This window comes from Geospiza fortis, unplaced genomic scaffold, assembly GCF_000277835.1.
Source record: "Geospiza fortis unplaced genomic scaffold, GeoFor_1.0 scaffold129, whole genome shotgun sequence".
Lineage (NCBI taxonomy): Eukaryota > Metazoa > Chordata > Aves > Passeriformes > Thraupidae > Geospiza > Geospiza fortis.
Genome location: NW_005054522.1, coordinates 860,292 through 885,533, shown reverse-complemented (window position 1 = coordinate 885,533; position 25,242 = coordinate 860,292). Strand labels below are relative to the sequence as shown.

At 42.5% G+C, this 25,242-nt stretch overlaps 1 long non-coding RNA gene across 1 annotated transcript in view; it reads right to left on the bottom strand.

Moving 5' to 3' along the window:
• The window catches only part of LOC102039626, a 79,112-nt gene that overhangs the window by 30,901 nt on the left and 22,969 nt on the right, over nt 1-25,242 (bottom strand). Inside the window, exon 2 of the long non-coding RNA XR_265492.2 lies at nt 24,718-24,800. This is a non-coding gene — a long non-coding RNA (uncharacterized LOC102039626). The remainder of the gene's footprint in view (nt 1-24,717; nt 24,801-25,242) is intronic.

Genomic DNA, 25,242 nt, shown 5'->3' with positions numbered 1-25,242 from the left:
CATTCCCTCCGTGGGCAGCTTCAATAGACAGGGATTAACAATTTACTAGGAGCACTTCAACATCTGACTCAGTCTTTGGAATGGGCACTCGTGTCAATGGAAAAAAAAAAAAAAAGGCAAAAAATCCTGTCAATTTGAGCTGGAGAAGGAGAGAGATGTTGATAGACCCCCAAAGGGCAATGGCAGAAGTGCTTCTTGTCTGGGTGGAAGAAAAAACACCATCTTCCTTCTTCCAGACAAGAAGAGCTCAGCCCCAGAACTGCAGCCAAAAAAAAACACCAAAAAACAAAATTATTTTCCGTATGTAGGGTTTAGCGCTGAAGTGCCCAAAATGCCCTCACCATCATCAGCCTTGCTGAGGGACCAAAATACACTCTTGAGGCAGCACAAGAAAGCTCTGGCATAGCACCACCCATCCTACACCCTTTGGGAATTCTGCTCTTCCCTGCTCCATCAGTTTGGCACTATTTGTGCATTTACATGCTCCTGGATACACAGTATGGACCTGCTGGGCAAACACTCCTTAAAACACACCAGAGAACATCTCTGTGTCAAGGTCTGCAGGCTCTGCCAGCAAGTCTGTAAGACATCAACACATGGCTGTAGCATCCTGCTGGAACAGTCCAGCAAGGCCTCTAATTTCAATGGACAAACAGCTCAAGAGGATTCAATTTCTAACATAATGATGCAATAATCTCATCTGAATCTTTCCAGTTCCCTTTGGATGCAGCTCCATCCCTCTAATCATCCCTCTCTCTAGTGGTGGATGATGCTAAACCTCTCACAAGTAGGAATATACCATGATGCCTTGACTGCTTTTAAATGAAGACCACAGGTATTCCAACAAATTCCTCAGTGTAACTACAAACCCCACTGCAAAATTTTGTTGGGGGAAAAAATGGTAGATCATCTATAAATGAAAATCCTTGGAATTCTGGTTCAGATTTTCCTCCTAATGAACCACTCAGTGCACTGCATCTCAACTGAAAGCAAGGAAAATACTTCATGAGTGGGATCATTCTCACTTCTATTTAAATACCTGCAGCACAGATGTTGATATCTGGGTTAGTCACAGGGAACTCCTTTAAAGTCAGTGCAAAGAAACTGTCACTTGCATGACATGATTCATCTGACTTATTCCAGGCAGTTATTTGGGATGTTTTCCCTCTCAGAAGGGAAGCCACGAACGTCACAGCCCTGTCAGATGAGTTACAGTGATACTGAATTCTCAAATGCTGCTTTAAGCTACTGAAAAAAAAAAGAAACAAAAAAGGAAAAAAGAAAAGGAACTTTTAGATAATGATTTGTGGCATAAACTTTTATGTACTTATTTAAATGGAAAACTCTAAGTAAGAATGTTGCCCCTTAGAGTTTTTGTTCCAAAAATTTTCATCCTAAAATCTGAAAAGTAAATTTTGTAGCACTGGCCCAAAACACAGAGATGGATAAAAAACTTTTCCCTCTTAAAAGAATTAATTTGAAAGCAAACACAGTAACCTAAAGAGCAGACAGTGATTTCATCACACAATACCCTTTTACGTTAATAGAAGGATTTTTATGAGGAAGGAGGAATAAACTTGTGGTTGAGGGCATTATGTTCAAAGTGCACTGCTAGCTCTAGACTGTATTTTTCACAACTGTCTCCACCTCAATGTCACACACATTATGTTTATTGCCTCAGATCTACATTTTTGGAGAGGACACAGTCGGGGAAGGAAGTATTGGGAGGAAGATGAGGCCGTTTTCCTCTGGCACAGCAGCAAGAGCTGAGCTCCCCCTTGTATGGAAAAGCTGACTGTGAAGAGGATGGATCTCATGGACAGTCACAAGGACGTGGCTATTAATGAGCAGAGCTGAAACTCATGACATTTCTCTGGCCTCTGCAGCACGGCTGCATTTGATGTATCTTATCTGGAAACTCCCTGGCCACTCAGCCTTGTTCTCAGCATAAGGAGAATGAGCACCAGCATTTCCTTAACCTCGCTGACCTTGCTGCTCTCCTCCTCAGCAGACAACCACAAGTATATAAACAGCTTTCTGAAGAACTGCAGAGAGCACAGGGATCACCTTCTGTGGAAGCTGATTGCGTGTCCCTGGGCGTCATTGGCCTGGCTGTGCCCTGTGCATGTCTGTCTGTCCGAGCTCCCCATGTCAGGACTGGCCTCTGAGGCACCACGTTCACAGCAGACAGTTCTGTCATTTCTGAGCTCGCTCCTGCTGGCACAGAATCAGAAATAAAAAACTAATTCAGAGAATCACACAATGGTTTGGGTTGGAAGGGACCTTAATGCTCACCTCATTCCAGGGTTGCAATAAGGTGAGCTTTAAGGTCCTTTCCAACCCTCTGCCATGGGCAGGGACACCTTCCACTATCCCAGGTTGCTCTAAGCCCTGTCCAGACTTACATGGAACACTTCCAGGGATGGGGAAACCACAGCTTCTCTAGGCAACCTCTGTCAGGGCCTCACCAGCCTCACAGTAAAGAATTTCTTCATAATAGCTAATCTAGCCCTGCCCTCTGTCTGTTAAAAGCCATTCCCCCTTTCAATACATGCCCTTGCCAAAAGTCCCTCTCCAGCTTTTCAGTTCTCTTTTTATTTATCTCCCATCTACAAAAACAGCTCCAGTCCACTCTCACGAAAGCTCATAACTGAATTACTGCATTATGGTAGATTAGCAGCTTCTTCTGAAAAACCTGCCTGGCTGCCAGGGAAAGTCAACATCCTCGGTCAAAGAGCATCCAACAATTAATAAACTTCATTTAGCTGCCACCAAATGATGTCACCAAGCGCAAAGTACAACAACAGAAGTGACAGCCAGGCGAGACACGAGCTTTTCCCAAGTATTGTTTGGGCAACAAGAGAACAAACCCCTGATTGTTGGGTGGCACACACACAGCTACCTACGTGTCTCCCAACACATACTGGGAGATGCTCGGGCAAATTTATCACTGGGAGAGAACATCACCTCCAACAGACTGCAAGCCGAATCATGTAAATTTGGGTAAAGAGAATCCCATTAAAGAAGCAAAATTAAGGCCAAGTGTATCAGATGAAAGACTTCATTTCTAAAGCCAGCGCCTGAGTGCAAATTCAAGCTACTTCGAAGATATTCAGGTCATTCAGACAATTATTTTAAAATGGCAGAGGAAGACAGCCTGATGATCCATGTATGGAAACAGGAGCCAGAAGCTCTGAATCATTCATAACAACACTTAGCAGCTCTATCATCTGCAGATCTCAAAGCCACTCCACAAAATGGATATGAATCGCTGGCAGCCAGCTGTGGCTCCTCTGCAGTGGGTTGGCATCACAGGGCTGCACTGGGAGGCCTGGAGAGCACCAGGGTGCTTTCCAAACAGCAGGCAGTAATTACAGCTTCTGTCCCTGTTTATCCACCTACCTACCTGCAATTCTCATTTAGCATTCCCATGGCTGATATTCCTGCGGCTGTACGCAATCTCCCTCCACAGGAACCTTTTCATTTAATTCTGTGAATTCTCTGGCAAATCTCACTTTTCAGAATTTAAACAAAAAAATAAAATTGTGTTTTATCCTACCCCAAACAGCCACATGGATTCAGTGGATTCCTCAGCACCTGTCGTACCTGAGAGAGATCTTTCAAGTTATCCTTGTATTGATGAACAACAGAGCTGAGCCAAACACACCTTTCCCATCCCTACATCTCTGTGTTTTTCCTTACTCAGACTTTAAAGACTGAAACCTTTAGATTTACTTTGCAAAAATCAGGAGGCTAATGCACAGAGAAAGTAAGTGGTGTGCTGAAATAACAGGATGACTCTCCAAGATAAAAGCAGGCTCCACATCACCTCAGTCCTGGCCTCCCACCTGATCCAGTCAGGGCTGCTACACCCAGTTTGAACATTTACCTGGAGGTTGCATAAGATTCCTATAAACTGTCTGTGCCCCAACACCCCTCTGTTAATGCCAGCAGCTGTCTCCCAGGGCAGAAGCACAGGTCTGAAGGGGTGTTTGCCTTTTAACTGAAGAACATTTTGTTAACATTGCACTGCTATTAACCATCACTGTTTCTGCGGCTGTATCTGTTACAGGTTAGAAACAGGTTCCTACTTCCACAGTGCCTTTATCCACCCCCTTCCTGCTCTGTCTCTGTGCCAAATACCAGGGATATCAGCTGCTGCAAGCTCCTGTCCATGGAAGAGCTGAAGTACAGCATGCTGGAACCTTAAGCAGATAACAAGCACACTGTCCTGCAGATAAAACTCCACGACAGAACACACTTCCCAGAACAAGAGATGCAACTAAATGGAAAAAAGGAAGAAAAAAGTTGCTACTAAAACCCTGTCAATTTCTGCTGGGTATGAAAAACACAAGACACCCAAAGTCTCTTCTGCACTGTTCATCCCTCAGTTTTCCTACACATTGGAGGCCCAACTTAAACCAACACCTAAGAATATTATTTAACAAGGTTTTTATTCTGCAGCCCATTTTTACTCACTAACACTACAATTAGTGCAGGATTAAAACCTCACATTTTCTCAGGTGCTCCCTTTAATTCTATCTCCCCTGACAACTAAGTCATAATTCAGTTTTCGATATTCTCGCTTTCCCCTCCCATGATGGGTTGATGGAAAGAGAAGTAAAATTCCTCTGCAGGTAGAGCCTGAATTAGGAGGAACAAAGATTTTACTAAAACTGGGAAATGACAGGTTGCACAGGAAAACATAGACTAACTGCACTGGGATAAATGAGATTTTTTTATCTTGTAAATCCACTTTGGGGAGCAGGGTGCTCACTTTTCTATAAAGATTTTTCTCTCACCTTCTGGGAGTTCTCTGTACCATAGAAGTTGCCTTGTAAACGTGTTTGATATACTTCTCCCAGCACTGCAAACATCATATAATGGAACTACAGGAACTTCAAAGGAAGTGGCTGCTTAGGGCAAAGCTGAAAACATTTATTGTCACCCAGACATGCTTTTATCAACTTGCTCAGGCAGAGTCATTTGTGATACACCTTCCCCAGATATGCCTTCAAAGAGAAGCGAAGCTGCTTCCCTCAACACTAAGCTCCAGAAAAAACCATTTCCTGGTCAAGCCCAGCTCGTGCCAAGATATTCCTTGGACAAGCCCTGGTGCCAAGCAGTGCTGAGACCTGCAGCTCACCGATTTTAAGGACTGATTTTAACAAGCACAACTTCCTGCATTTCAAAGGGGCTTATCTGAACGCCTCTTCTTCCAAATGCGCTGGATATTTCTAAGATTTGTCATGTCATTTCTTCCCTCAGCACATGTACCCACGTCCCTCCACTGGCCTCAGCCGGTACCCAGGAATTAACTCTCTCCTTAGCTCCATTAGTTACACAAAAATAATGAGCCTTCCACTTCTTTCCAGGTCCAACATTTGTGTTACATTATTTTCACCTCAAATATCATCTAAATTCAGCAAAAATGGTCCCTAGTCTTAACTGGGATTATTCAGACTCTGAAATCAGTCCACTACATCTGATTACGAAGTCAGGAAATCCCATTTTTTAGAAGACATATCATATTTTCATAATTATTTTTTGTGGTTCTTTCAGTTCATAGAGGAATTTCAGAAGTAAATGTTACTAAAAATTAAGGCCTCAGTGCACAAGATCCTAATTTCACGTGGATTGCTGACATGCATACAACACTTTGCTAGATAAGGACCTATCAGGAGATCTCCAATTCCTCCAGCAATTCCAGTGCAGTCCAGTAGGGAACAGAGCTCTGCTGAAACCGGGGAACTCACACATCCTCCTGCCATTCACACCCTCCCAACTCTGCATTATATTTAAAATGCGTTCATTATTTCTGTGTCTGATCTTCCCTTTATCTACTTTGCCTCCTTCTCCCAAACCCACCTGCTTTTTGGAAATTAGCTATTTTCTTTCCACAGCATTGACCAGTGGCCTTTATTCTGCCAGGTATTTTTTCACTACAATGACTAAATAATCACAACCACTTCTAAAATTTCATTTGCAGCAACATTACCAGGTAAATGCCAGAGAAAGCTTATCCTGCTCTGAGTAGGAGGTTGGACTGGAGACCTCATGAACTCCCTTCCAACTTAAATTGTTCTGTGATCCCATGATGTGAGTATCATGTTATAAAAATCCATGCAGGCTTGTTCATGTTTTTTGAGTCTCGTGGAGAAAAAAAATCAAAACAAAACAAAACCCTTGTCTACTGCCAAAAGGTAGGGAATTGGGTGGCAGCAGAAAAAAAAAAGGCCTACCAACTTTCACTTCTTCTGGTATTGCTTCAAACTTGTCTATACTTCTCCGAAATTATTTCCATCTCGGGATCCGAAAATTCCCTACACCCAACTTGTTCCATTTCATAACACCATTCATGCTCACATGTCTATAAGCAAATTCACTCTGGCACAGTCGGTGATGCCTTATTTATTTCCCTGTGAGTTCCTCTTTGGAAAGAGCAAGGATATGGAGCAACCAGATGGGTACAACTGAAGAAAGGTCACCAAAAGAGACAATATGTTCTTATTTACCATCCAGATTTGAGGGTTTGAGGGAAAATTTGACCATGCACTTCCACCGAACCGCGCTGCCCCCAGTACATCGCTCTATTCCCCAGAGTTTGAGTGCAGACTTTAGGTCAGCCCTAATTCTGTTTTCACCCCACTTCAGCTCAGCCTCTCCTCGAGCCTCCCCCAGCCCATGCACGCACACGTAACGTGTTAAAGGCCACAGCGCTGCACACGTGAACCAAGCTGCTTTATGTCTCCTAAAACCTTGAGAACTTAATCCTTTGAGAACCAGTCCCCCTCCATGTCTTCCTCCACAAGAGGCGACACGGATCTGGAGCTCTTGGGTTAAATTTTTCCAGCCAAGCCCAGGGATTTCACTCCCAGCACAGCGAGCGCGCGTTGGCCATCACATCCCGAACTCTCCACCAGTGCTTTGCTATGTGCTGGCTGCTCTCCATGGCAAGGAAAGGTTAAGGCTACAGAAGGTCTCTCCCAGGTTTCAACATGCAAGCAGTCAAGAACAAAGGTTTAGGACTTGGTGTGCCAAGTGAAAAGGAAAGGATCGTTAGCAGAATGTTGGGGACAAAGGTACTGCAAGAAGGATGAAATTTCACTCTGGAAAGACTGACAATAAAATGCATTTTGTGAAATCTCTTTCCTTTGCAGAGTCAGTGTAATCCAGATTATTCTGCAGTTCTAATAGGAGATTTGAGAAGTATTCCATACAAGAAACTTCCAGCTGGGCGCAGGTAGGAACTTCAGATTTTAAAACTGTCAATAGGTTTGTCAGCCAAACCATGAAAGTCAAATGCATAAGTAACTACAAGATTATACAAATTCCCCACACTAAAACTCCCCTGAATGCTCTTTTCATTGTAAGAAAGGATTAGCAGCATATAAACAATTTATGTAAGGAGACTTGAACAATTTTATTGTGATGTGCTATTTAGCATTTGCAGAGGCTCCAATTATAAAACTTTTACTTAATTTCCCACAAATCACCCAGCGAAATAGCATGTTTTGATTTATTTAACAGCAAGAACCCTTGGTAGGAGAGTGTTTTACTAAATGTGGTCATGCAGCCAGCCCTATCATCACATTGCTTGTGGAGGCAAGTTCTGTACAAAAAAAGGAAATTTTGCTCACTGAAAATTAACCAATTGTTCAATCTTACCCAGCTTTGAGGAAGCTCATACAGTGACCGCAGTGATACTGAAGATTTGCGTCTCCAAACAACGTGGCCATGTTTGGATCACAAGGGATACTGAATAAACAGCTTAATGCTATCTCTAAAGAAAAGCCGAACTTCTGGACCATGAAGCAGGAGAAAGGAACTCTGATACAATACAGCACAGTCAACTCTCAAATACGTCTGATAACAGGAAGCTGGAGTAACCTAGTTAATGAAAAACCATCAATAACAATACTATTCTTTGCAAAGCCAGCTCCTGGCATCTTTGGGTGGTTTTATTGCCTTGGCCATGGTATTTCCGAGAGGCACGGATCCAGCCTGGATCCCAGAGCAACGTGGCCCTGTTCCTCCAAGACAGCACCTGAGGGATTGTACACAGCAGTTCCTGTCTTTGCACAAATCCTCCACCACCAGAGTCCACAAATCCTCCACCACCAGAGAGTCCAGAGTCAACAGGGCTGCTCTGCTGTTTGACCACCACAGTGTCACCACCCCAAGCTCTGCACATGGATGTCACCAGCCTGACCACGCACACCAGCTCCAGCAGCAGAGGACTCCTGGCATCCTGGTGTTGTTCTTGCAGTGCACCAGCTTTGGATCTTCTTTAGAGACAACCAAGAAGCCACTTTCATCCTCAGGAGAGTGATGTCCTCTCCCAGGAGTGCAGGTCCCAGCACACAGAGGTCCACCAGGACAAAATACATAACCACAAGTGCCCCAGGCAAACTGCAGCCCCAAAACAACCAAAACACTTGTTCTCATTTCCCTGAAGGCACAATACAGGTGAAATTTACACCTATTTCCATTTTTTCCATGACCAACAACTTGCATAACACCAGCAGCAAATCTCAGGCTGCTGACAAAGGTGGACTATACAACACAGTGATATTCTGGAGGGTGGGAAGTCAGTAAACAAAACAAAAATAAAATGCAGATTGTATTTAGCTAAAGCAAACTGTATGGTTCACTGCATACCTAGCAGGCCAAGAAGGAAGGGAAATTCCTTCTCAGGGCTTATGTGAACAATGAGTTTCCCTGAAAACTCCAGGAGGCCGTTCCCAGCTCCTCCACTGGCACCATTACTAGGAAAAGCAAATGCTGGAAAGGTTGTTTCAGTTCATTACTGACCTCAGCTGAAGTCTGAGGACCAGTGAACTCCACTGTGGATCAATGTGACCTCTTGCTTCAGAGCATTATTGTTGTTACAGTGTGTACAGCACGGAGTGTTGCTTTTGAAAGAAAATACAGCTGTGGATTTACCATCACGCTCAAATCCACGTTCCAGCAGTCATAAGTCTGACCAAACCCTGTTCCATGTGCTGCTGCTCAGTCCCATGCTTAGGATACAGCCAAATTCTCCCCCATTTTAAGTCAAAGCATGAGAACAACATAATGGGTGACTGTAGGCAAGCAGCAACACAGATATTCCACAGAAAAAATCAGCAAGAACTGCAGGCACCCTTATCAGGATTGTGCATAAAATCCACATTTTGGCATATATCTATCCCTGTTAGTAATCTTTGGACAATTGGGCATGGAAATACAAATGAATAGGCTTCTAAAAATCTTCATTAAAATATGCTCAAAAATCCTTTAAGATACTCTTCAAATCTTCTCAAAGCAGTGAGATGGTACCAATGCATCTACTGGCTATTTTCAAAAGAACAGTGGCTCCTCTGCTGCATTGTTTCTATCGCACGAAAATGTCAGAAATGGTTGAAATGTGAAAAATAGGAAAGTCTCACCAATTCAGACCAAACCGCAAACCACTTTGTAAGATCATGGAATTCTACAAGTGAAGAGACAAATGAACAAACATGCACACCAATAAAACTGCACAAGAAGAAACATGCCAGCTTCTATTCATTTCCATTTGCTCCTTTCTGCAGATTAGGAAAAAAGGGCTATAGCAGTAAAGTGTTGCTGGAGCTGGACGTAAATTTTGGAAGTTTCGTTAGAGAATGTAAAATCATTTTCAACATGGCTTCAGTTCAAGGCAGGGATATGAATGGAAAAAGTTACAAAAGCATTTCAGAACCTCAAAACAAGGAAGACTGGAATAAGCATGAAGTCATCTATGGATAATGCTCTTCAAATATGAATTCCTATGCTCCTATTTTTTGGTAATACTTTGATGTGTGCTGTGGTTAAGCAGAGGGTTGAAAGAAAGGACAAAAAATAGGCAGGTTCTAAGCTGCCATGTAGGTGCAAACTCATTGCAAAGTTTTGGTCCTAAAAGCTGGTTAAAAACACTGGCACTAATTGTAAGCTCCCATCTCTTGTCTTCATAGGGGCTAAGAATCAGTGAAGGATTTCTGAACCTATGAACAATTTCATGTATTATCCTCATTTTACTGACAACAGGGACACCAAGTCTACCCCAGGCATGACCCAGCAAGCCAGGGAGTGGAAAATTCTGCTCCTATCAGGTCCATCTTTCAGCAAAAATGAGGACAAACTTTCCTCCCTTAAAAACCTGGAAATGGGTGGCAAAACTACAAATATTTTAAAAACAATTCACTGATCTACCACTTTAAATCCCAAATTAAATAGAGCAAAAAGAGACAGCATCACCTTGCTTATCTACTGTACACTGCATTTCTACTTAGTCAGCTTCTTACACCCAGTAAATGTATGTTAGCACATTCACAGCTTTTGAGCAGAAGCTGAAATCCAAATTTCAAAGAGCTGAGTTATTTTTTAAGTCTGGAGAAATGCGCATTAAAAAGAATTTTTAAAAAACCACACGCAGTTAATCATTGAATACAAATGCCATGCCAGCAAATCTATTTGTGAGAATTTTGTCATCTTGAGTTGGTCACTGAAGGTGTCAGGCTGGGCAGGGACTTCAAGATCACCTAGTTCCAACCCCCCCACCATGTATTACTGCACAATTTTAATTTAAATAAAATCTTATTTAGCTGATGGTAATGACTACCCTTCATGTAAACTCCTCTTGCTCTTCAACAAACCTAATTTTAGGTTCTAATCAGCTTGCAACTCAACAGAAGCAATCAGAGTACTGGCATGAGCTGCTAGAGGAATAGAGTTTAACCATTAATTGTAACTCATCGTGTCTTGTTTGTCAAACCTTTATGGTCACTTGGAAGAATTCCTGACTGTAACAATTCTTGGTTCTTATAGATTATGTTGAGACAACAACAGTAATGAATTAATTCCGTTTCCTTAACATAAGGAAATAAAAGCAGAATCATTAAGGTTGGAAAAGTCCTCTAAGATCACTGAGTCAACCATTACCCCCTCACTGCCAGGTCCACCATCACACCATGTCCCTAAGCACCACTTCTACCAAGAGGGAATACTAATCCCGATTTTCCAGATAGGAAACTGCAACACGGAAGAATGAAATCACATGCCCAAGATCACAGGCAGAGAACTCTAATTTTAACCTTTAACTTTAGGGTTCTGATGTACATTTTCCCTGCTCAATACAGCTGACTGCTGCTCTTCTGAGTCCTTGCACTGACAAACACAGAGTTCACCGAGCACTTCAGAAAATCTACATTTTCAGAGACAAACTGACCTGTACTGCAGCCATGAAAATTAATGCAAACATCAGAAGCCAGACTCACACATGTCATTAAGCACTTGGCAATATTCTTTTAAAATCAGGGCATGTAACCAGAGGGTCCTTCTTTCTTTAAACTTGTCATCATACCACTTCCCCTTGCACAGACACGCACATTCACAGAGTCACCACGCTTGCTGGTTCTACACAAGCCAGAAGAACCAAGACCTTCCAAGATTAAATGGGAAATGTTTCATGTGAAGAACACGGAAATACACCCAGCAAGATTTCTGGAACAGCTCCAGAAGGGGCCATCTAAGGTAGTGCTACCAAAATCTAAAGGATTTCCGTTTGTCTTGCCTTCCTTCCTTCCCTCACGCAAAAACCTTGCGAAGGCGTTAAAGGAGCACAAAATTACCTGGTGATATTTAAGAGGTTTTTCTGCTTCAGCCACCAGCCAAACCAAACTTTTCTTTGGTCGTTAACATACCTCTGGTCTCATAACTCTAACCACCTGCACTGGCAGCCAGGGACCAGGAACATTTCTGTGCCTTGGGAGAGCGATCCTCTCGGAACTCAAACGCTGCCAGTCCTGCGTTTTCAGTCCAAAGAAAAATAACAACAAAAGTATCAGGAAGTTCTACGCTTCTGAAGCGACTTTCTAAAAATATCCTACCCCGCCAGAGCAAACAGCAACAAGAACTTGCTCATCAGTTTACAGTAATGTACTTTCCCTAACACGAAAGTGCTGGCAACACCAACAGCACACAGAGATGTTCATCGTGGTAGACGCGGATGATTAAAACAAAAACCTATTATAGACTGAATTTTGGCTGCTGATGTCTGCTGGAAGCTGCTTTGCAACCTCCAGTAAAGACAGCTGGGATTTCCACCTGTAAAACATGGTTCTGAATCTAAACTCCCCCCTTTTCTTTACTCAAAAAAACCATAAAAGTTACTGGAAAAGGAGGCAGCTCTAAGCACATATTTAAAGTAGTTAAATTAACAGATAATCATAAAGATATAAATAGCTTTTCTGGCAAAATTAAAGCACTATTAAAAGGAAAGAGACACATGAATTACCTCTGCTCTTGCTGACAGACACGTAGTCAGAACGAGACAGGCTGCACGCTTGGAGCCGTTAATAAAAAGAGGAGTAAGCGAATGAGCAGCTTTCGGGTGAATCCAAATAGTTTTTGTTTCTGTGCTGCAGTTTCACCACTCCCACAGGGTCATTTCTACATTCGCTTTATAGCGAAAGCAAAGCGCAGGTCAGAGTAAGAAAGGGAGGAGACCAAAAAACTCCACTTTATCAAAGTTTGTCTCATTCTTGCTGTCTTCTTTTCAAAGGAGGGGAAAACAGGGCTGGTGTGACCAAAGGGGATTTAGAGGGGGTGCTCTGCTGATATTTAATAAACCAGAAGCTGGGCTCATCTGCATTTTACACTATCTGATTGGTAAAAGCAGGAAGTAAAACCTTTCAAGTATATGATTTATGGAAAGATTATTACATGAGTAAAAAGCACAGAACAAGAAGGACCAAATTCAGCTTTCACTTGCAGCAAAGGGGGTCTGTTCTAACTCTGTTGCCTTTGGCAGATTTATGATGCTCAAAATAAGATAAAATACTTGGTCTTCGTGAGGACGTAAAGCCATTTTAAAATCAGAATTTAGCCTCTGCTTTTCAACTCAATAATTGGTTCAAGTCTGCTCAGTGGAGTATTTCTGTACTGCACAAGAACCACATGAACTATTTGGAGGGTATTTTCAAATATATTTCTGCCATCTCTACCACTCTGCATCCAAATAATCCAGCTAAGTCACTGCTGTGCTGCACACTCTTGTACACTTGCACATCCCTATGAATGTTTTAAAGTGTATTTCAAAATATTAAAAGACAGGGCAGCCCACAAGTGCACTGGAAATTCTCTCGTGCATTCTACAAAAGAAGATAAAGTGTTCATTCACTTTATTATTTGGGGAACAAAATATGAGGATGATTTTATGATGTAACATCCAGCAAGGTATGGAAATTTTTGCCCAAATGTCAGTAAGAAACAGCAATGGTCTGGTTTTTGCTCTGTTGCCAGCAATTAAGTCTACATTCCTATGAAGACCTGGTAAATTATATGAGCTACAAACCCCTTTTTTTCCCCTCTATCTCACACATGGATTTCTCCACTAGAAGGGGAAAGTGTTAGAAGTGAAAGAATATAGGAATGTTTACCAGGATGCCACTTGAGTGCTGAGGAAAAATAGAGAGTAACAAAGAGCTAAGAACTGAAAGCAAACATTGTGAGACAGTGAAACAGAGCTCTCCCAGCAGAGGCATTTTTTTCAGTGATGCCCTCACAGCTCTTCTGTCCCCTGAGCAGCTCAGTCAGATGGCAAAAGGTTAAAAGCACTGAGGAAAACCTGAATCATCTGACCCAAAAATGGAAAAGAGGAGAGAGAAAAAAATACACCGTGGTATGAGCTCAGTTTTAATGTGATGCCCTCTTTTAAATAGTGAAGGACTCTCCTCCCTTTTGACAAATACTTGGTGAAACACAGACTTTACGTGCGCAGACAATAAAACCATAATGGCAATTCATTTTCTTAGGGGTCAGAAACCTCCATTCTATTTCACACACTGTAGCAACAAAACATGAATCAAGTGGGTGAATTTTATACGTGGGGTTTGATACTGTCTGGTGTTTCAGAACAATGTGATTTTATTGTTTCATGTGTTTAAAAATGACACACAGATTCAATGAAGACAGATTTCTCTGCACTGTCTGAGGAGACATGGCACATGCCTCACATAAAGAGCTGAGCAATAATGTATGTGGTTGAAAATACAACAGGTACTCCCTAAAGTGGTTTTTCATAGTCTTTAAACACCAGATCCTCAAGCATTTTCCTGTACATCAAAACAGCCAGATCTGTCTTTAGCATGTGGGGCAGCAACCCCAAGAAAGATTCCAAACAAGATAAAAAGTTTTCTTTTTTTTCAAGTAACTGTTTATCATACCATCCAGGAAGTGGTGCAAAATCCTGAATAAAAGTGAGTTCTGATTTTAAATCTGTCTTCTCTGGAATCATTCCAGCATCCCTAACCATCTGCAGGGAATAGGACAAAGCAGTCATGTACATAAAACACCTTCTGGGAGACTCTGCACCCATACAACAGTGACTAGATTTTTGGTATGGATCAGAACTGGGTTTATCTTACTCAGCTACAGGTGCCAAAAAATTACAGGTTTACTTCAAACTACCTCCTCGAGCAGCTGTCAGAGAGAGGCAACTGACAATGGTGAATCTTGTTAAATTCCTTAGAAATAAAAATTTACATGAACATCAGAGAGAGAAACAGCTTTGCAGGTCAGCATGACAGGGAAGCAGACTTCTGAATTCCCTCAGGCAAAAGATACTTTCTCCAACTGGAACACGAGAGTTTCCCAAAATGAAATCTTAGCAGAAAAAATCTCAAACCTGTTGCTGTCAGCTTCTTGCTAATTAACTCAGAAATTACTGGCAGATTGGAGATGAAGAAAGGTAATGGAGTCACAAACTCTCATAGATGGAACAAGTCAGGAACAAGACAGAAAAGGAGTAAAAAAAGTACAGAACACCTTTTAAACACTGTGTGTTTCACAAAACTTTGCCAGAATTAAACTAGAGGGGGAAAAAAAGTGACAGAATTGCTGCTGGAATCCTGAATTCCACTCTTCTACAATCATCATCTTATAAATCAAAACCCTTTAAAAAAGATGAAGATCTGAATGATCTAAACCAAATAAATTTCAAAAACATGACTTTCTTCATTGAGAGTGAAGACAACTCAGTACTGGTTTGAGTTCTAAAGAATTAAAACCATCCAGGGACCTACAAGACATTGCACATATCAGGTATCTGATGCTGCCAACCCATCTTTGTACCACAAGTATGTAATGGCAAAAATCTTTTAACTGCTACATTTGAATTCCATCACTCACTTCCTCTGGGTCCCCACCAAAAAAACTGTGGAAAAAAAGCAAATTTCAAAAATTCCTTCTAGTTTGATTACACACAGGAACAGGGAAAATAAATGCATGCCTGTCTACCAGTTCATTCAACACAGGAGGGATTAGTCACGTTTCTGAGCACAATATTAGGATGTTTGTTGACTGCGGCCAGTCAAAGAGCGACGATTGAGAACGGAGCCATCAAATTCACTTCCCGGTCAAAAAGTCACAATCCAAAGGAAGATTTCTCAAAGGCAGAGTTAAACATAGGAACAGAAGAGAAGAAACTGAGACTTGGAAGGTTCCTGTGGCTCAAGGTTTAATGGTCATGTAGTTCCTTCTGAGGAAAGGGAGTGTTCCTGCATGACATAGCCAGCAAACCATGCGGGACTCACATCCTGGTGAAGGGTGGCAGCTCCAGACACTTGACCTGGGAAGACAGCTCTATGCACAGGAATGTTGGCATCAGCAATGGAAAGCATGGGGAAAGGCTATTTATCTCCAGGAAGGCATTAGGAGAATATTGCTCTTGCTGTGAGAGTGGTGTCTGGAAACCCAACACGCCTCCCAAGGGATGAGCCGAGTAGGATTTTGCCACAATTCCTACAATTTTGCCACAGTTCTCAATTCCAGGGACAATGGCCATCCTCACGTCTATGGGGCTGTGAGGAGGAAGGTACAGCTGAGCAGCATCACCCAGGATGAGCACACTCACATTAACACCTCTCAGGCCCTGGATGACTCCCAGGACAGCAATGAATTAAAGGGAACCTGTGCGCACCCTCCGTGCTGCAGGAGGATTCCTGACCCTTCCTGGGCTCCCAGGCAAACCCAAATTGCTGCACATCCTCATCACCTCTGTCCCCTCTGGCACTCATGGGGACACTGCAAACTACACCAGCTTCAGAAGCCATTCCTGTGCACAGTATTAATACTGGTCTAATTTACACATCCATTAGAACAACTTAAACGAATCTGAGGACAGCTTTGACTCATTTTGCAAAATCTGACTCACGCTTCTTGGGTATGGAAAAAACTATTTTGCAGACTTACTCCTGCAGGCTCTGAACGCCTGAATCTCAGTTTAGTTTTATTTAACAGCAGCCACATTATGAGACCTCAACTTCCCTGTGCCCCTTGAGCACTGGAGCAGAGCACGGGGAGAAAACAGAAAGCACAAATGGAGTTAAAAGAGTCACCCTTGGCTTAGGCAGGAGCTCATGGCACACACACTTTTTGGGGGAAAAGTATCTCTACCAAAATGAAACATGCCTCTTTTTTAACAAAAGTTTAAAAAGAGGCATGTTTCATTTTGGTAGAGATACTTTTCACACCCAAAGCCAGACTAAGAAGGAAGTCAATATTAGATGTTTGCTTAACCAGCTTAGCCTTTGGATAAAAAGGCCACACTTGCCTATTATGAAAGTTTTGTAAGATTAAACTTCCTTTGATTTCTGAGGAACTACTTATCTCTTGTGTATCTGTATGGGATCCTGTGAAGTACACAAGAACCACTAAACTTATTCAAACTAATTACAGAATAGGAGAGTTTTCCTATTTATTTTTTCACTGGTGCTCTCAGTTATCATGTGAGTTCTCCTCCAATGGGATTTACAAATTCAGCTTTCACACAGTGACTGTGCAAATATTGGACCTCCAACAGTCAACAACAAAACCCAAACATTTAAAGTATTTTGTACTTCCAAATATATCCTTCCCTGATGGATGGCACTCCATTTAAGAGCGGCTCAGCAAAATTATACAGATGATTATTTATGTCTGTGTAAACATCAGATCCATTCTAAGGAATACTCAAAGGCCACGACAATATGAGCTGCTTCTGAGAATCCAGGTCACATTCATGTTTACTCTGAAAGCAGCAACAATTTAAGCAAAGACCAATTTCACTTGACATTATTCTTTTAGGAACTGCTAATTTGTGATTTGTAGCATTGTGTGTTTTATACAGGTTTTGTTGTAAAGTTGGTTATTTTTTATAAATTGAGATTATGGTTTGACCCTCAGTTCTCCCCATGTTCCTCCCTCATAAAGGTTTGTTCCTGAGTTGTTTGTCCCTTGTTTTCCCGCCAGTGACCTGTCTGTCACGGTAACCGATCCCCTAGTCCTTTCCCTTGTGTCCTTATAAGTTTATCTCCTCCCTCATGGTGCTGCCCAGTTTCCCTGTCCATCATTGTAACCACTCCCCTTTATTTCGAAAAATTTCTACGTCAATTATCCCTTTACTTAAGATACGATTTGTCTCCTGATGCTTTTCCCTCCCCTGTGCAATCCTTATTGGTTCAGTTGCGTCCCTCGCTCCTCCCCTGGGCTTCGTTTATTGGTTCCCTCGTGTCTCCTCCCATCATGCCCATCCCCTTTATCATATCAGTGCCTCCCCAACAGTCCTTCTCTGACACTGTCACTAGCCCCACCTGGTCAATAAAGCGCCTTGGCATCCATATGAGTGTCTGCTCTCTCCTTCCTTCGCCTCAGTGCTTTGTAGTCCTGCTCTCACCTGCATCACCCACGCCGCAGATGGAACCACTACCCGGGGTTCCTGTGAAGAACCCAGGAGTGGCGGAACCCATGGTCTCCGCCGGCCACTCTGGGAGCAGCTAGCCGGCACACGTCAGCGCCTGTGGCTGTGGGACGAGGCTACAGTGATTCATTGCAAACTCAGAGCCTCAAAATGCTTCATGATCTAGAGAACCTTCCAAGGAGACAGATTCATTTACTGAAGAGATCTAAGAGAGAAAATACGCTCAAGATCAGCCTGATCTGTCTCAAGTGCTGGACTGATGGTTCTGCTGTGCCAGTGGGTTTGAGGGGTTTTACATCAGATGCTGAGGAAGTCCAGAAAATGACAACATCATTCAACCTTCAGCCTTGGAATGCAAATTGGCTTCCTCCCAGCAAGTCCATGACCTGAAGGCCAGAGTCCCATAGAATCACGGAATAATGAGATTGGAAGATACCTCTAACTAAGATCATCGAGTCCAGCCTATGCCCCAACACGACAACTGGACTATAGCACCAAGTGCCATGGCCAGTCTTTTTTTAAACACATCCAGAGATGGTGATTGTACCACCTCCTTGGGAAGAGCATTTCAGTACTTTGTTATTCTTTTGGTGAAAAACTTTCTCCTAATATCCAACCTGTACCTTCCCTGAGACTGTGTCCTCTGGTTCTGTCAGTGCTGCCTGGTGGGAGAGACTGACCCTCACCAGTCTACAGCCTCCCTTCAGGAAGGTGTAGAGAGCAATAAGGTCACCTCTAAGCCTCCTCTTCTCCAGGCTAAACAACCCCAGCTCCTTCAAATGTTCCTCAACTCCTTCCACGGCTCCTGATGGAGCAGCAGGCACAGCTGTGTGGATGGAGTTGCCTTCCAGACCCAAAGGCTTCTGCTGCTCCTCCAGGCTGTGCTTCCCCACTGACTGCTCTTGCTCTGCCCTACCAAAAGAGGTGGGAGGGATATCCAGGTCCTGCATGGTTTTGATTTCCCCCAGGTAAGCCATTAAAAAAAAAACCACTGTGTAGCAATTTGATCAGAAAGAGTTCCTGTGCAAGAGTTGTGGATGGGGACTGTGAGGTTGCTGCCAGCCAACTCACCTACCCCAACAGTGTCAGGCATCAGGCAATCCCTTACACCAGCGGAGGAATCCATTATTCCAAAAGGACCTTCTTCCACAGAAACACCTCCTATCTCTTCACAAAATCATCTCTAGTAATTATTAAAATTAGTCAACCATCTCCCGAAGTCACAAGCTGCAGACTAAAACCACAGCCAGCCAGAAACCTCCCAAATACAACAATTCTACACTGCAAAGCACCAACTGCATGGAAATGTGCTGATTTAACCAAAAAGCTCTATAAAAGGCAACAAGATTGGCCAGCAGGCCAGTCTGTCCAGCTTCCTGCCAGGCTGCCTGCCAGCCCCAGGATGGGTACTCCCAGCTCCCTAATTCAAAAAATAAAAATCAGCTATGAGAAGGCTTCCAAGGGATGGGGATTTTGCTTCCTGTAGCTCTCTGATTAAAATAAATGTTGCACAGGTGTGTGTCAGGAAGGCAGAGACGGCTCTGCTATACACAGCAAGAATGGCTTCTCAACAACAGAAAAATTTAAGAAAAATTGTATTTTGAAAGACAGATGCCATTGCTAACAGCACAGGAGGGAGAGGATGAGACATCCCTGCATAAATCTGTGAGTGGGAAGACAATGGCAAAGAAATCCAAACAGCAAGACGATAAATCAGAGGTGGGGAATCCCTGTCTTATCCCTTCTGCAGCGTGCATGCAGCTATTGTATTTAATTAAAATAAATTACAGCTCGCTTGTGTACAGCCTGCAGGGCTTTTAACACCCCTGAACGGAAGCCCAGGGATGAGGAGCCACCCTTCAGGAGCTCGCTCTCCGTGTCTCCAGGCGTGGGATGCAGATGCTCTGTCACAGCACAGTCCCAGCAAGGCTGAGGGATGGAGGCAGAACAAAAAGCCCAAACTGTTCTGCTTTTACACCATCCACTTCCTCAGCTCTGTCCCTGGGATCCTTGCCAGGATGCTGGTAATGTTTTAAATGGAGCAGGCAGAGCTGCCCAGCAGTGTGGCAGCTGCTTCTGAGTAGGGATGTTTCACTGGAGAGGGGCTTCTTCTAACAGCAGTGATTTAACACTCTGCAAACTAAATTTCTGCAACACTAGGCTGAGCAGGATCAATGCACTTTCCTGGTTAACCACTGCATCTACACCCTCTAATTCCTGCTTGAATTCACTCCTCATATTTGCAGCAGCAGCACCTGAGGACAAGAACGTCTCCCTGCACTGAGATTCACACTCACTGTGCCCCAGTTTGGCACAGGAGCATCAGTCCTGCACTTCTGAGGACCAGGAGGTGCACAGGCGCTGAAGTGCTGTGCCACACACCTGAGGATGCTGCAGAGATCATTGATACCCTGGCAGTGCTTTTGGGGGGTACAAACTGAGTTTGCAGCATCACCCAGGTCAGCCACCCACACACAGTGCTCCAGGCTCTGGCTGATTTCTGTGCAAGATCAGCCTGTGGAGGTCTGTTACACCAAGAGGTTTGGAAACTCTCAGCTGCTGAATATAATGAAGGAAAGACCTCTTGACAGACCATGTCCCTAAGAAAATTAGAGACACAATGTACCCAACAAGACTCTGGATTTGGAGTTGCTCAGTGGATGCTCAGATAGCAGAAAGGAGCAGTTAAATCTGACCTTGAGCAGCTGCAGAATATCAGTCGATCCACAGCATTTGGGAAAAAAAGAAATTTCTATTTATTCATGCTCTTAGGAAAGCACAAGTGAGAAGGAAATGGATTTTAAGTAAGCTCAGAGAAGTCCATGATAATACTAATTCAAGATTTTGAAGTGCTTTACCAACAGCAAGTAAAACACACAGATCTCTGACAGGAGAAATGAAGCAGGAAAATGCAAAGCAGCTTGTCCAAGCTTATGCAACAGATGAGAAGCAAAAACAACACACAGATCTCCAGGCTCCATCTCTCTGTCCTACCATTCTTTCATTTTAAAAACCTAAATCCATTTTGCACTCCAGCAAGGTTTTCCACATAGATTTAAGTGTTAATTCTGGGCTGCTTAAGCTTTCCTTTTTCCTGATGTGGTATCTCAGCCATTAGCTCCTCCTCTGTACACACACAATATAAAAGGAATTAGTATTTCAGAGCCAAGGAAACAGGAAAAAAGAAGAAAGTCCTAAATTTCTTTTCATATGGGCACACTGAATACAGATTTGAAGCAGCACTCCATCCTATGAAGAGAGAAAACACTGCTTGGAAACTACGAAAATTGAAATTGCTAAGATGCTACTAAATATATATATTTACGATGCTTCTACTTCCTGCACTAATATCATGTATAATGCATTTTATGTATTATCTGCTTAGATGCAGATACACCTCACTGCAGGCAGAGATGAGGCAATGATCCAAAACACTGACAAACCATCCTTTAGCCCCATGAAGGGCAGTGAGTAACACAGATCACTCCAGCACACAGCTCATGTGGCACAAGGACTGCTCCTACAAAAGACACATGAAAGGTTCTCAGTGTCCACGCTGGTGCCAGAGTTTTCTCTGTGGAGCCACCTCACCAAAGAGAAAAGGCAAAAAAAGGAAATCTAAGAACTCATCTTAGCAAGCTCCTCTTTTTTTTTGCAGAGCACACATTAAACTTACAGGTACTTTCACATCTGACAGAAATTAAAAGCTCTCTTTTAAAACCAACTGGTGTTTTTATGTTTCTAAGTCATCTAGAAGACAGCACTGTCAAATGGAGAGTTTCTCTTTGAATACCCATTGCCTGTGTGAATGGCTACTCCCCTCACTGACCCCTTCAGGGTTTGTCTCCTTTCATGCCATACACACCCATGGACCTTCTCAGAAGAAAAGGGACACCTGAAGAGGAAAATGGCTTTCTTTACCCTTGCTGTCTGTGATTTTCTTTTCAAACTCTCCTTCTCATACAGAAAGGGGAATATGCTCTAAGATAAACCTACATGCTCAGAGATGAGGCAGGAGTGAGCTCCTCCTGAGGTCAGATATTGGGCTTTTACTCATGAAGAGTTAAAATATTAATATTTATTGTTATGCCTGAGATCTGAAGCAGCCCTGGTGCCCTCACTTCACAGGTACAAGTGACAAACACAAATGACAAAGCCAGTCTGTGGAAGGTACATGAGTTAGCAGAATGCTTCCCCAGCCAGTAAAGAGTTTCTTATCATCTGGTCTCTTTTAAGACCAGCCTCCCACAACCAACCAAAAATTCAAACAGGGCTATGACAGAAAATACTGCTACCAACCCTAAATATGTCTGTGTGCATGGTACAAGTGTTTCTTTTCCTTAAGACATCAACTGGAATCAATACAATGCCATGACACAGTGTACTCCTGCCAAGAGCCTACAGGGCAGATGGAATTCTGGAGTCCATCTTTTAAAAGCAGAGGTTGTTCTCTATTGCTACTGTAACAAAAGTTATTTTGGATCATTTTAAAGGACATCATTGAAAAATGAAGGTTTATGTCTGGCAGTAAAAGCACCTGATGAAAATGCACAGTTAAAATGGAATTATCTCTGTTTGGCAGGTAAGGCCTGTAGGAATACAAGGATCCCTTTTCCAAAACAAATGTAAGAGATTTAATCTAATTTTATACATTAATCTGCTCTAAACCTTGGGGAAGCTGCAAAGCTTTGCTTCCTTTTCTGAGGCAGGAAAGAGAACCAAGAACCCCAGATCACAAAGTCTGATTATTTTAAAGAAATGTTTATGTGAGTAAGACCAGGACTTACTGCTGTCCTCAGCATGCAACCTAAAGGATGATTCAAGTATCATAAAAAGGCTTGGATTGAAAGGACTTTAAAGATCATCTTGTTCCAACCCCCTCCCATGGGCAGGGAGCCTCTCCACTATCCCAGGTTTCTCCAAGCCCCATCCAGCCTGGCCTTGGACATTCCCAGGGATGGAGCAGACACAGCTTCTCTGGGCTACCATAGAGGTTGCAACCATATCTGATGTTCACCTTGGAAAACATCACAGAAAGAAACCAGCAGTAATTCACAGAGATACACACCTTAGGTCAAGGGATACCATCTCTCCTTGAATCCCTCTCTAACCTGCTGGTTATTTCCCTGAAACTCCAGATGTCCAGAGTTTTGACCAAAACCACATCTCCTTTTTCTTTACACACATGATGTTCTAGATGAGCTACTTAATACAGAGAACTCCTCACATACTCTTGGCTGAATTACCTCCTTGCCTGTCCCCAGTAGGCAATAACCAATTTCAACAGACTTTTCTCGAGGTGTCAGAAAGCCACAAGGGGTTACACAACGCATGACTATCCCACAGAGACTGACAGAGCAGGTATCATGACTTAACCACCCTCATATAGCTGACAATTTATTAAATCAACCTCTACCCCAAGGACTGCACCACCACCACCCCAGGTGCAAATGGAAGAGGAAATTAAAGTCTTGGGTGATTTCACTGGTATTTTTATATGAATTTTGAGACAGAGTTTTTTTTTAAATGAAAAGTTCCACCACACCATGACAAGTCTCTTATTCTGTATCTGGCTCAGCATTTCCCAATGCAATTTAGTACCTCTAACAGAAAACTCACTGTAAATTAGCAAGAAATGAACAGGGAACACTGGACAACTGCAGTTCACCAGAACAAATGCTGGCAACTTCATTATCACTTCCAGCACTGACCACATGTATTGCAGGGAAAAAGCTGACCTGGTTAAGGAGTTTTCCATTTCTATCTATGATCTCTCAGGGAATGTGCTAAGGAAACGACTGTCCTACTGAATCATTTCAAGAATTTAACAGCCAAGATGATTTATTACCATAAAATAGGTCTTGGAAACAAAGATATTTGAGGAGACTCAATAGCTATTAAATCATTGTGGAAAACATGATGCTGAAGGAATTGCAGATGCCTGACACATGTTCTACCAAGCTTTTTTTGCCTTTTTTTAAAATATTGAGTGTCTATAAAAAGCAACTCTGCAGAATTACTTAAAAACTTTTCTGACAGAAAAAATTAAAAAATAAAGATATAGGTATAAATTAAAATAGCATCCATAAAAGTACAAAACAATTTTAACTAAAACACCCCACAAAGGCTGTCGGAAAAACTGAAATCACCAATAATTTCAAAACCTATGCATTAAAAATAACAATTCTCGCTTAGTAAACAAGCTGAGATGCATTTTGCAGAGTTATAGATATTTTAGAGTTGAGTCAATACATAGAAAACCTCGCATCATCTTATAATAAGTCCACTTGCTAGCTGGTGTGAAACCAGATTCAGTAAAAGCACCTTGGGTTTTGTTATTACAACTGCAGGGTAGATGTTGTCATCACCCAGAACGCGCTCTGTTCAAGACAGCTGGAACCAGCTCTCTTTAAAATGTGCCACTGAATACTACAAGAGAATCACAGAGATGGTCTGTAAGGCTTGCTATGCAAAATACCACTGAAGAACACGCTGCTCTTTTGACCAAAATGGAAAAATTGTTGTGCCAAACCTTCCACTAGACCAGGCTGCTCCAAGCCCCATCAAACCATGAGCTCTTACAGTACCCAAGTGAACGTTTTAAATGTATTCCAGAATAGCCAAAATACAGCAGCTTCAAAGTAAGGTCCAAACTCTTCTCACACCAGCTGATATTACAGACAATACCAACAACTTTTGGAGGCCAAAATCCCTTTCCAAAGCTCTCCTCTTCACATCCCTGGATCACCACAGCTACAACAATAATTAAGACACAAGCCAGCCTTGACCTCCTTTGTGCCTTGACACGGTGATGACAAAGGCAGAGCAAAGATCCACCTCGTGCCACTCACATTGAGCCCAAAACCAGGGGACCCAGACAGTTCAACAAACTGCACTCACAAACCAGGAAATGAGCAAAACTCATGGCCTTTATAATTAAATGGATGTCTTATAGAAAAGCAGACCAACAGACTTACAAAATAGGAAAATGAGCATTCCTCTTTGACTTAATTTTGCGTCGTCCTGGTTCACTTGTGCAACTCAGCCATCGTTTCTTTTTCTGCAACACAACAAAGAAAACAAATCCTATTAAAAAAAAAAGTATTTGCTTGAACCGACATTTCTCATTACACTGTTAAGTAATGCTTCAAGCTTACTGCTTGCTTTTAGTCAACACTGGAAAATATTTCCATCCTTCTTGACTGTTTCTCTAATTTTGATTGCCAGAGTATTCCTGAAACTGCTCTATCAAGATGAACCTTGGAGACTGCTTGGTGATTTGAGCATAACACTGACAAACTAGAAATAAATTCCAAAACCTACTGCAGAGTTGACCGAAGAAATTCCTGGTAGCCACAAATAAAGTGAATAAACATTTTTTTTAAAAGGATTTTATTGCTCAAAGATATCTTTGTGGTGTCCTCTTAGATCTGTGACTGTTCCTTGCTGGCCTCCAGCACCTAATTCAGAGAGGTGATGACTTGCTCTTAATTTGGGGTCAT